Genomic DNA, 9,551 nt, shown 5'->3' on the forward strand with positions numbered 1-9,551 from the left:
GAGCCTAAAACGCAATTGAGCCCCAACTGACCCACAGACCCAGAAGCAAGAAAAATAAATATGTTATAAGGCACTGATTTTTTAAAAAATTTAATTTAATTTTAAGATCCAAGATACATATGCAGGACATGCAGGTTTGTTACATAGGTAAACATGTGCCGTGGTGGTTTGTTGCCCTCATCAACATATCACCTAGGTATTAAGCCTGGCATCCTGTATGCATTTGCTGTTTATCCTGATGCTCTCCCTTCTCCCTGTCTGACAGGTCCCAGTGTGTATTGTTCCCCTCCCTATGTCTATGTGTTCTCACTGTTCAGCTCCCACTTATAAGTGAGAACATGGTATTTGGTTTTCTCTTCCTGTTTTAGTTTGCTGAGGATAATGGTTTCCAGCTCCATCCATGTCCCTACAAAGGACATGATCTTGTTCCTTTTTTATGGCTGCATAGTATTCCATGGTGTATATGTACCACATTTTCTTTATCCAGTCAATCACGGATGGGCATTCGGGTTGATTCCATGTCTTTGCTATTGTGAATAGAAGGCACTGATATTTTGAGATTGTTTGTTATGCAGCATTATGTGTCAATAGCTGACTAATACAGAAGTGAAAGCTGGTATGTGTGTGGGTTATGTTGATAGAAGGTTCCAGTTTCTTTCTCAGGATTCCGGCCAGACCTGACAGCTCTCAATCAGCTGCTTCTTGATCTCTATGGCTACCCTGGTGGTCTTCAGCACTCTGCTTCTCCAAGGAGTTTATGGAATGTGGACCTAGTCAAGCCTGTTCTGAGTCATCAAGTGTGGTAAGTTGTTGCATTAATGCCCCCTAATCAATTATGCCTCCTGTGTCAATGCCCTTGTGCAGTCCCTTCCTAGGTTGACTCTGACATTGGCTGTGTGACTTGCCTTATCTAGCAGATGGCAAATGTTTGATGTTTTTTTAAGTTCATGTGCATTGGGCTTGTGTTCTTTTGCTGCTGGAAACTCATCTGCCGTTTTGTGGAAAAATCAAGCTTAGCCTCTTCGAAGATGAGAGACTATGTGGAGAGAGGTCCCAGTCATCTCAGCAGTCCCAGACATGAGTGAGGCTGTTCTAGACTATCTGGCTGTAGACAAGTTACCTAGACCAGAAATGCAGGCCACCCACAGAATTCTGAGAACTAGTATGTATTTGTTAAGCTATGACATTTTGAGGTGGTTGGTTATGCAGCAAATGCTAACTTATACACCTAGGCAAAACACAGTTTGAAAAATCAGTGAGGCATCATTCATTCATGCACATATACTTATTGAGATCTTATTAAGTTCTAGGCATTGTGCTTGGGTTGGGCATGAGATCTCCAGCTAGGAGACAAATTTTGCTCTCCAAATGCAGAACCAGAGGCAGATGGCATTGCAAGAGCTTTGTCTAACGTGCAATCAGGGCAGGGTTTGTGCGTGGTGGATGTTGGCACAGCAGAGAGCAAAGCGTCCAAGGCAGAGAAGGGCAAGACAAGGAAACACTGATTACTACCAAGGCAGAGGGCTGAGGTTCGGGTACAAATTAGGCTGGCTTTGAGGGTGGCAGCAAGTGAGGAAGACACAAGGGCCTAGAACTTGGGAGATGCTTCTCCAGGCAGGAACTCTTTCCCCCTAACTGCTAGAGCAGGATGAGAGTCATTCTTGACATCTGTTGGACACCCTCACATGTGGTTTCTCCTTTGATTCTCATGACCCTGTGAGCAGGTGGTCTAGATATTTTTAGCTCCACTCTATTAAAGTGGAGCTGAGGTAGAATGACCTGCCTAGGATCACTCCCCACTAAGAGGCAAAGCTGCTACTCAGCCTGAGTCAGGGCCTGCTTTGTATACCTGTCCTCTGCAGTGAAAATCTTTCAGGACCAGGTGCTCAGCATTGGTCCCTCAATAGTCTTGGAAGATCTGCACAATGCCGGACCTAGAAGGGAGTAACAAGTGTGTTGGTGTTACCCAGGGCAGTGAATCAGGGTCAAGGGAGTTGGTTGGGTCCCAAGGACCCTGGAAGTAGAGACTGTGCAGTGAGTAGGGAAGACATTAAGCCAGTCAGTGAACAAACCAACCTCTCTACTGCCCACTTACCCAACCACCAGCCAGCCATTCATTCACCCATCCACCCATCCATCCATCCAATCATTCATCCAACCAGTCAACTACCCATCCCCCTGTTAACCAACTACCCACTAGTCCATCCAATTAAGCAACTATTCAATCAATCAACCATTTAAACAACTAACTAACCAGCCAAACTGCCAGCAGACAGCTGAGCATCTTAGTATTTAAGTATTAGTTAAATCCTGCTATGGACAATGCTTGGTGCTAGAAATAAGGGACACATAAAGGTGAGGCTGAGTCTCACTCTACTCCTTTTATTCCTTCACTCACCATATCCATTCCATCAGCAAGTAGTTAAACACATCTACCTTCAAACATTTATTTCACATTTGATCCCTTTCATTCATCTCCACTGCTTCCTTCCAAGTCCAAGCCTCCACCATCTTTCCTTGGCTCCTGAAGTAGCCTTTTGTCTGGTGCTTCACATTCCACTCCTGCTTTTTGATGATGTGATGGGTCACCTCCCTGTCCTGCCTAAAGCCTTCTAGTGGTTTTCTCATCACAAAAATAAGCCCAGGCAGCCAGGCCTGGTGGCTCATGCCTGTAAACCTAGCACTTTGGGAGGCTGAGGCAGGTGGATCGCCTGAGGTCAGGAGCTTGAGACCGACCTGGCCAAAATGGTGAAACCCCTCTACTAAAAATACAAAAATTAGCCCGGCATGATAGTGCATGCCTGTAATCCCAGCTACTTGGGAGACTGAGGCAGGAGAATTGCTTGAACCCAGGAGGTGGAGGTTGCAGTGAGCAGAGATTGTGCCATTGCTCCCCAGCCTGGACAACAAGAGCAAAACTCTGTCAGAAAGAAAGAAAGAGAGAAAGAGAGACAGAGAGAGAGAGAGAGAGAGAAAGGAAGGAAGAAAGGAAGGAAGGAAGGGAGAAAGAAACCCAGGCTTCTCATCAGGGCCTCCACAGCCTTCCAAGATGGCTCCATTGGAGATACCTCCAGTCTCACCTTCTCCCACACCTTACCCTCTTTACCCCAGCCCACATTTACCGGGCTTCTTTCTCTTACTCACACCGGTGAGCTTGTTTCTGTCTTGGTCTTCTCGCTTGCTTTGTATTCTGGAATTATCTACCCTCAGGTCTCAGCATGGCCACTGCCTCTTCCAGAGGCCAGCCTCCGTTCAGGTTGTCACCTCAGCAGAGAGGCCTTCCCCAAGCACCTGCTCTTGTGGCCACCCCAGTCACCCTCTTATTATCCCATTTCGTGTTCTGAGCAGCATATGCCATTCTTGAGTTTATTTCCTATGTGTTTACTTGGTTGGTTGTCTGTCTCTACCTTTAGAATCAGCTGGGAAGAGCAAGGGCCTTGCCTGTCTCACTCACCATAGTGCCTCTGGGGTCTAGAACCATGGCTGGCTCATTGCAGGGTCTCAGGAAATGGCCATTATTGATATTATGGCCACTATCTGCTTTCTCCTCACTGCCTTTTTCCTTTCGTCCTAGAATGCACTGGTGAGTGCTATTCCACTCTAGGGCATCTTTGTTCTTTCTGAGACAAGGTATACTTTGTGCTTTGCTGTCGTCCTCTCTGCAGGCCCCCCTAAAGGATGTTCACCCAGACATGAGCCTGGGAGGGCATGTGCTGTCCCAACTCATGGTCAGGCCCAGCGCTGGTGGGATTTTGGTGCTTTGATGTGGTGGACTCACCGCCTACAGCATTGGCTCCCATCCCCACTGATGGCATCAAGGTTTGAGGTTTTGACCCTGAACAGCAATGACTCTGAGCTCTAATTTGGTGAGCCCCATAACCGCAGGACCAAATGGCCCCAGGCTGCAGAGATGTGGGAATGCTTGCGTCTGCTTTTGATGGCTTTCTGTTGTGCTGTCAATTGTCATCACTTGTTGCCATCGAGTCTTTCCTTCAATGCGCTGCTTCTAATCACATCAATTTCTCTTATAGTGGGATGGGAATAAACAGCTGGTGCTTCTGTAATATCGGGCATTCACTCCACAGACACTGTTGGGGACCTCCTGTGCACGCCGCATGTGGGGGAAAGTGACATACCCAACACTACACAGGGTCTGTGCCCTTGGGGACCCTGCCATCAAATGGTAATAAGATAGAAGCATCCAGAAAGAGTCACCAGAGGGGCCAATTAGGAAAGGCTCTCTAGTGGGTCAGATGGACCTAGAGAGGAACTTTGGAAGTTGGCACCTTCTAACCTGGCATGAGGAAGAGTTCCTTGTTGGAGAAAGTTGGAGATGATCTTGGGGTCCTGCCTTATTGCTGGAGAGACGTGACTCATAAACCAGCAGGTGAGGCAGACTGGGATAGGACTTTTCTGGCAATAGCCCTGCCCTCTGAATGTCCCAACTCAGGGGCCAGCAAGTCCCCATCAATGTGGCCTATGGACTGGAGTCAAATCTGATACTCAGTCCCTTGCCATGGTGGCCTCTCTGCATCTCCATGATGCAAACATTTGTATAGAGTCTACCTTGTGTGCAGGCCACTGTGCCCTCAGCCCAAAGATGGCAGGATGTGGCTTGGGAATCCTATATACCTGTCTTGACTTCTGCTCTGCCCCTTTCTGGGTGTTTGTGAGGTTTAAAATATAATGTCTTTTGAAGAGTTAATACCTTTACATGGTTTAACACTTCAAGGTACATCTGATGAAATTCTTATCAACTTTGTCCCCAGATGTCCAGCCCTCTTGCCTAGAAGGTGCAAGAAGAAGTAATCACTCTCCTTGGTGTCTTATTTCAGGGATTAAAAACACTTCAGGGATTAAAACATATATGCAAGCAAACAGGAATATGGTCCCATTTCTCCCTTTTCTATAAAAGGTGATACATTAGATACTCTGTAATTTTTTCTCTTCAGAATGTATCTTGGAGATCTTTCCATTTTTGTTCAGAGAGACTTGGCTTATTTATTTGTTTCATAGCTATATGGTATTTCACTGTATGGCAGATTGTTTATGTACATATTATAAACAGTTTCCTACTGGTGAACATTTGAGTTGCTTGACTACAAAGTTTGACCATGGCCTCATTCATAGTGAGAGCCTCCTTCTTGGCAGGTGGCCTGTAGTCATGGGAGGCTAGCCACAGCCCCTAGAGAACCATTAGAGTAAATAGAACTAGGACCAGCCCTAGGGACTGTGTCTCCACTCAGGGAAGCAGCCATGAGACCCTACCAGTGGTTGGGAACTCATGCTTTGAAGGCAAAAAAGAAGAACCTGCTTTGTTTCACAGATGGGGAAGCTGTGCCATTGGTGAGTCTTGAATTTCTGGGTCCACCCAGAGGTTGGTAGATGGCAGTGGCCCAAGCTCAGAGCAGCTGCAAACACATGCCTGTCCCTCTGCTGCCCTAAGACCTGTGATGTCCTTGGATGGGAGTGTGGAGCAGTAGATCTAAGGTGTGGGTAGTTGTTGGTGAGTGGTGGGGTGCTTTGGGTAAAACCTTTTATTGCTAAAATCTCTTTAGTAGGATTAGTAGAATTGAGTCTAGAATTTTTTTTTTTAACTCCTAGAATTGCAGGGCAGAGGTGACACTATTTATCTGGCAGCTAAACTCATAAATTCATCATTAGCCATTGACATCTTTATGATTGATTGGCTAATGGGGGTGGGGCAAATGGGAGTTCTGGAGAGAGTAGAGGGGTCTTGCCAAAGAGACACATGAGGCATGGGAAGGCTGTCTGTCCTTTTGTCCCAGGGTCAGCACATGGCAGGAGAAAAGAGTGTTTATGGAAGTCAGCCCATGCTCCTAGGAAAGTGAGGGCATTCAGAAAACTGGCAGAGAAACTGGTGGGGGCAGAGATTCTGCCAGTCCTGGGAGGATCAGGGTCTTGGGGATCATACAGAGCTAGTTTTTAAACCCTGGTGCAGCCATTTACAAGTTACATGGCCTTGAGTAACTCTCCAAGTCTCAATTTCTTCACCTATAAATAGGGATACTAATACCTACTAGTCAGGGTTCTCTAGAGGGACAAACTAACAGGACAGATGTAGATATGAAAGGGAGTTTATTAAGGAGAATTGACTCACATGATCACAATGTAGGGTCCCACAATAGGCTGTCTGCAAGTTGAGGAGCAAGGAAGCCAGTGGATCAGTCCAAGTCCCAAAGCCTCAAAGATAGGGAAATCGACAGTGCAGCCTTTAGTCTGTGGCCAAAGGCCTGAGGAGCCCCCGGCAAACCACTGGTGTAAGTCAAAGAGTAAAAACGCTGAAGAACTTCAAGTCTAATGTTCTAGGGCAGGAAGCATCCAGCATGGGAGGAAGATGAAAGCAGGAACACTCAGCAAGTCTGCTCTTCCATATTCCCCTGCCCCCTTTTATTCAAGCCTCACTGGCAGCTGATTAGTGGTGTCCACCCAGAATGAGGGCCTGCCTCTCCCAGCCCACTGACTCAAATGTTAATCTCCTTTGGCAACACCCTCACAGATACATCCAGGAACAATACTTTGCATCCTTCAATCCAATCAAGTTGACACTCAGTATTAACCATCTACCTCACAGGGTTTCATGAACTTTAAATGAGGGGGGGATATGAACACCCGACACAGGCAGACATTCAATACCTACTAGTATTTTTCATCTCTTCCTGCCTACAATAATGAAACACAGCTTATTAATCTTTCCTTCTTCTTTCCCTTGTCTTCCCTGCCTGTGAACCATACACATTTTACATTAGTACTTTGTAATTCTGAACCTGGGAAACTGAGCAAAAAAGCTCTGAAAACCTATTATTTCTATGTAGGTAGAGTATGTGTGTGACAAGGAGTTGGGTGGAGAATAGTTTAACTTCCCCAGTTCTAATCGCAAACACATTTTATGCACTGTTACCTGTTCTCTTCCTTGTATCTTGAATGATTTATTTTAAGGTTGGCTATAAAAGCAAGGCATTGCTTAATTGTCTTGCTATAAAATATGTAAAATATTACACTATTGGGGCTCATTAGCTAAAGCAGAGCTGCTGTTTAGTAATCCATAAGGTGATACTGATTAATGAACAGTGCAAATGATTCTCCTAACTACCTAAAGAGTAATAATAGACATGTCAGCTCGAACAAACAAGTCTCTGATCCCTGGGGGTGTAGAGATACTGGATCATAATTAGACAGAGAGGCAGAGCAGACACTTGTATTTTTGCGGTTAGGACTCTCTGTGTGCATCTCCATCATCCCTTCCAGGTCTGCAGAAGTGGATCCCCACTTCTGTCTGCATCTGTGTTTAAGGGAAGGATAGTTCCCTGCTCACAGTAGAAGGGGCCCAAGGGCTTATGAGAGTCACAGTTCTGTTCCCCACGTGTGGGGCATTCGGATTCCTGATTTAGATGCCTTTTGGGCAGAGTGGCGTTTTCAGTGGCTCTCTCGATCCCTTGAGGCTACAGCTGAAGCTCATTATTATTATCCATCCCATGGTTCTGAAATAGAGCAGAGAGTAGACCTGAGGGTTGGAGAAGGAAATATTCTTGGGCAGTGGTATGTTAAAAGCCACTTGGTTATTGGGAAACAGTATGGTGGTTCTCAAAAAAACAAAAACCGAAAACTAAACATAGAATTACCATATGATCCAGCAATTCATTTCCAAGTATATGTCCAAATAAATTGAAAACAGGGGCTCAAACAGATATCTGTACAGTTATGTTTATAGCAGCAACTATACTGCTGATTTTGCCATAGTAGTCTCTTAACAGCATCATGTTCCTCATCTAAAATAATGGGACTTGCCTCGTAGGGTCATTGTAAGAATTAAGTGAGGTAATGTGAATAAAATGCTTAGCCTTTGGCTGAAACACGGCAAGTGTATAGCAAATATTGGTCATCATTGTAATTGAAAATGGGTATTATTAATGGCAGAAGAGCACAGTCTTACAACTGCAAATGCTATAATATTTATCTTTTTGTTTGTTTTTCAGACAGGGTCTTGCTATTGTCCAGAGGATCTGGAGTGCAGTGGTATGATCATGGCTTACTGCAGCTTCAGCCTCCTGGGCTCAAGTGATCCTCCCTCCTCAGCCTCCTGAGTAGCTGGGACTACAGGCATATGTGCCACCTTCCTGGGCTAATTTTTTGTTTTAATTTTTTATAGAGATGGGTCTGTCTATGTTGCCCAGGCTGGTCTCTATCTCCTGGACTAAAGCAATCCTCCTGTCTTTTCCTCCCAAAGTACTGGGATTACAGGTATGATTACAGGTAGAGCCTGGCCACATTTATTTTAAGTCATAAACTCAGGGGGAAGAAAACAAGAATTTGTGAATTCATACTTCCAGGATACATAAATAAAAGGAGGGAGCATTTTATTACAGTAGCTTTCAAATAATGGATGAAGAAAGAATGCTGGTGTTGAACATTGGCATCCACTATAGTAATACTTGTTTCAGGCCAGAATCCTCCATCGCTGCTAACATCGTTGGTCAAAATTGTGATGAGAAATAGAATATTTACATAACTTCAAAGTCTCTCTCCAAAAGACACTTACGAATGATGGAAGGGAAAAGGTAACTCTACTGTGGAGAAACCTGCCAGACACCATGTGAACCAGGATCGGAGTTAACATCCCCGGTTAACAGGGACAAATCAACGCCGCATAGCTCTCAACGTGATGCTCTGAGAAGGCATGACATCCCTGTTGGTACTATGGTGTTCCTGCTAAAAATGCTAAACTTGAATTTGATCATGAGAAACATGAGACACACTCAACTGAGGGAAATTCTCCAAAATAACTGCTTTTACTCTTCAAAATAAGCAAGACCACGAAAGACAAAGGAAAAACTGAAGATCATTCCAGCTTCAGGCAGACTAAGGAGACATGACAAGTAAATGGAATGGGTCATCCTGGATTGGGTTCCGGACCAGGAAAAGAACATTAGCGGGACAGTTGGTAAAATCTGAGTAAGATTAGATGATGCTATTTTATCAATGTCAATGTCCTGATTTCAATAATTGCACTGTGGTTATGTATGAGAATTCCTTGTTTTTAGAAAATATACTTTATAAAATATTTAGAGATTAAAAAAACATGATAGCCCTACCTTACTCTCAAATGTTTCAGGAAAAAAAAATTGAATTTATATACATCCGTGTTTATATATATGAGAGAGAAAAAAAATGATGGCTCTACCTTCTTCTCAAATGTTTGAGGAAAATAAATTGATTTTATACACACCTATGTTTGCACAGATGAGAGAGAAAAGGATATGGCCAGGGGCAAAATGTTAAGGTTTGGGGAAGCTGGTGTATAGAAGGTGGATGGGAATTCTTTGTGCTGCTTTTTCAAATTTTTATCAGTCTGAAATTATTCCAAAAGAATAAGTTAAAATGAGCATTATTCTATAATATACACACATACACACACACATATATAATGCTACATACATAATAAAACACTATCTCTCTCTCTATATGTATCTATATCTATATCTATATATATATATCTATATATATCTCTCTCTCAATAGATATAGATACAT

Source organism: Sapajus apella, unplaced genomic scaffold (genome assembly GCF_009761245.1).
Source record: "Sapajus apella isolate SASKATOON/1434 unplaced genomic scaffold, GSC_monkey_1.0 scaffold13, whole genome shotgun sequence".
In the NCBI taxonomy this organism is placed as follows: Eukaryota; Metazoa; Chordata; class Mammalia; order Primates; family Cebidae; genus Sapajus; species Sapajus apella.